Raw genomic sequence first — 4,304 nt, 5'->3', positions numbered from 1 at the left:
TTCTCTTAATGATGTCTCTCAGTTTCTCTTGTTGTGCCTGTGAGTATTTTATTTCCCTACTCTGCAATATTTGGGACTCGCCTTCTTGCACACTTTGGCTTGTTTCTTGGTGTAGTCCTAAGAAGGAAGACAGACTGACAAACACAGAGGGAACAGAAGCACACATACACACAGACAAATCAAACAAAGAAACACATTACAGGGGGGAAAGAAAAGAACGAAAATGGGAAGGAAAGAGATGAAAAGAAGAGAAGAAGAGAAAATAAAAAGAAAAGAGAAAGAAGAAAAGAAAAAAAATATATATATATAAGGGGGTCGGAGACAACAAAGGACAGTAGACCGTTTAAAAGTGTATGACCAGTTGAGGGGAGAGGTAAGGATGAGATACAGGAGAATATATCTGGGTTGCAAGAAGGTGAGAAAGTAAGGGAGAAAGGAGAAAGGAAAATACGGAGTAAAAATTTAAAAGAATTGAGTAAAGAAAAAGGAAAAAGATGTAATAATGACAAAGAAATAAGTACAAAACAAGTGAAGAAAAAAAATTATTTTTATATTAAAAAAAATAACAGCAGCAGTTCCCTCTGGTGGATGGGCGTGGTTTGATGTGGTAGGTCTTGGAGGCTGTTCTCAGAGGCTCCGCCCCTGCCTGAAGGGAAATGAGCAGCAGGAGGTGAAGTGCGCAGCTTCACAGACTTAATTGCGTAGTCCCCACCCCCAGCCAGGATCATGATTGCAATGGGGGGGAAAAAAAAAAAGCTGAGTCTCTCTTGGTTTCTGATAGCTGTTGCTCAAGGCCCTGTGCCCTGCTGGAAATGAGCTGGGATCTCCTGCAGTCTAAGTGCGCGCCCAGGTCTCCACCCGCCACTGACTCCTTTTCGTGGGTCTCATAGGTGTGGGCCCTATTTTTTCCTGTGGGCACCCGGGATTCGCGCAGTACGTGCAGGGGGCAAGGTGTGCCGTGGAAGTGCGGTCTGCGGTCCGTGGTCCCATTCCCAAAACCAAGTTTGAATTGCTCGCCCCTGGTGCAGCAGCAGCCCCAACCGCTTCTCCCGGGAAGTCCGCACCCCAGGCGCAGCCGCGCTCCAGCTGGTTTTCGCGGGGAAGCCCGCTCCCCTGGCGCAGCCGCGCTCTGGCCACTTCTTGCTGGGAAGTGTGCTCCCCTGTCTCTTCCCTTTGTCTCTCGGGCGCCAGCCCAACGTGGGGATCTTGTCTTCCCTGCCCGTTTAGGTCTGGCCTGTTTTCAGATTTCCCCCGTTCACCCTCACTCACTCAGGTATCCTTGAGGTTCTATTCTTTCTGGAGTCCGTATTTTCTCTTTCTGCTCTGGCAGATGAGAGTAATATCCTTCTCGGTTTGATAAATGGGGCGGACAGAGTTTACAGAGCTCCCTTTCTCTCCGCCATCTTGGCTCCTCCCCCTTACCTGTTTTCTAAAGAGATTTAAAGCAGATACTTTAGCATTCTGACATATTTCTACTAAAATATAACATACATACAAAAAGTGTACAACATATATAAGTATATAGCACAAAAATTTTCTCAAAGACAATATGATACAAAAGCTGGCAACCAAATCTTGCCCCCCTTTGCAACACTACCCTATCCTCACAAGTAATGTAATACCATGTATTTACTTTTGTCTTATTTTGTTCTTCAAAGAAGTGGAATCAAACCACCTAGATTTTTTCTTTTGTGCCTGGCTTAATTCACTCAATATTGTACTTAGAGAGCTAACTCTCTAAGTATAATGTATTTGTTCATTGTTTATTCTCAGTGTCACATTATTTTCCATTGTGCAAACATATAATCTATTCACTCATTTTACTGTTGAAAGATATTTGTGTAGTTTGGGTTTATGGTTATTATGAAGAGTGCAGCTATCAGTATTGTACACATCTCCTAATAAGCACAGATGCTTTTGTGTGGCTTTGTTTTAGTATATATCTACAGGTAGTTTTGTTTGATCAGAGGGTGTACATCATGCCTCCAAGCGCTTTTCTTTAATGGTGGTAAAATTTTATATTCCCAAGTTGTTTATGAGAATTCCAGTTGCTCCATAATATACACATGGTATTTTTATGTTTCTTTCATTTCATAATTCTAGTGGGTGAGCTGTGATTACATGTAAGCCTGTAATTTGCATTTCTCTCATGGCTAATAAAGATAAGCACTGTTTCCTCTTCTGCTCTGTAGATTGACTTTCATTCTCTTAATGTTGTTTTGATGAAGAGAAATTCTTAATTGTAATAAGCTCCAATTAATCATTTTTTCCTTTATAATATACTTGCTATTTTTTTGTGCTGTGTGAAACATTTTTTTCTGACTCTTAGTTTATGAAAATATTCTGTCTTTTTTACGCTTTAGTGCTTTATTATAATCCAGCTGGAATTGCTTTCTGTGCATGATGTGTGATAAGGGTCAAGATTCATTTTTTTCCAAATGGAAATGCATTTACCCATCACCATTTATGTTCCCACTGCACTGTAGTATTAGATTAATCATAAATCATATATGTGTGGGTCTGTTTCTGAAATCCTGTTCCATTTTGTTTCATGATTAGTTTGTCTGCTTTTGTACCAATAACAAATTATATTTACTATTATATCATTATTCTAGGCTTCAAAGGTCGGAAGTATAAGTGTTCCTTCTAATGTAGTTCTTCAGTATGTGCTTGATTCTTTGTATTTTCATATAAAGTTTTAGAATCAGCTTATCAACAGGTAAAATATCCAGTATTTTGGTTGTTTCCGAATCTATAGATCAAGTTGAAAAGAGATGGCATCTTAACAATATTGAGTCACCCAGTTAACCAAGTTATATCCTTCCATTTAATTAGGTCTTTTCAATTTATTTTAAAAATATTTTACAGCTTCTATATAGAGGGTTTTTTTTTTTTTTTTACCTTTTGTGAAATGTATTACTGGGCATTTAATGTTTTGTAACTCTAAGTGGTAGTATTTTTGAATGCTATTTTCTGTGTGATTTTATTGGTATGGAAAAATAATCAATTTTTATGTGTCAGTGAACTTGTTAAATTCATTCCTTAATTGTAGGGGTGAGTGGTTATAGATTAACTTTCTCAGATTAAGGAAATGTTTTCCTTCTCCTAGTTTGCTAAGTGTTTTATGTATAAATTATGTCAAATTTTATCAAATGGTATTCCTGTATCTATTGAGCTATCATCTAGATTTTCTCATTTTATTAGTTTAAAAGTCAATTATATTAGTTGATTTTAAAGGTAAAACTTCACATTGGTTTTAACACTAAGATTTATTAGACTCATAAAAACAATTAAGATGCATCCTCTGTATTCTGGGGAAGAATTTGTAAAACTGGTTGCTACGTCTTCATATATTCATAAGAATTCACTACTAAACTGATATGATTGGGATTTTCTTTCTGAGAGTTTTTTTGAAATAATGAATTCAAGTTATTTAATATCTATTAAATGATTCAGACCCTCTGCTTCTTCTGCCAGACTGGCAAAAATGTGTTTTTAGAAAAATGTGTCTATTCACATAAACTCTCAGATTTATTAGCAATTAAAGTATCTCATAATATTCACTTTATTATCTTTTCAATGTCTATAGTATATGTATTGATATCCTACTTTTCATTCCTGATTTGTATATATCCAATAAAGGATTAATATCCAAAATATTTAAAGAACTTAACGACTCCATATACACACACAAAATAATAATCTAATTAAAATGGACAGAAAGGGTGCCTGGGTAGCTTACTCAGTTAAGCATCTGATTCTGGCTCAGGTCATGATCTCACAGTTTATGGGTTCAAGCCCTATGTCAGGGTCTTGCTGACATCTCAGAGCCTGGAGCCTGCCTAGGATTCTGTCTCCCTCTCTCCCTGCCCCTCTCCCACTCATGCTGTCTCTCTTCCTCTCTCAGAAATAAACATTTTAAAAAATGGACAGAAGACATTAACAGACATTTAAAAAAAAAACCAAAAACAACAGAAAACACAGATAGCCAACACACACATAAAAGGATGCTCAATATCACTCATCATCAGGGAAATGCAAAGCAAAACCACAATGAGATATCACCTCGTACCTGAGAGAATGGCTGAACTCAATACAAGAAACAACAAGTATTGGCAAGCTTGTGGAAAAGAAAGCTTCATGCACTATTAGTGTGAATATAATGTGGTGCAGCCGCTAGGGAAACAGTGTGGAGGTCCTTCAAAAAATTAAAAATACTCTTCTGATATGATCCACTAATTTCACTGGTATTGGGCACTTACCTAAATAAAATCATTTTTCACAGAAATAGAATAAAGAATCCT

The sequence above is a fragment of the Suricata suricatta genome, chromosome 10, assembly GCF_006229205.1.
Source record: "Suricata suricatta isolate VVHF042 chromosome 10, meerkat_22Aug2017_6uvM2_HiC, whole genome shotgun sequence".
Lineage (NCBI taxonomy): Eukaryota > Metazoa > Chordata > Mammalia > Carnivora > Herpestidae > Suricata > Suricata suricatta.
Note: the sequence above shows the minus strand (reverse complement) of the source record.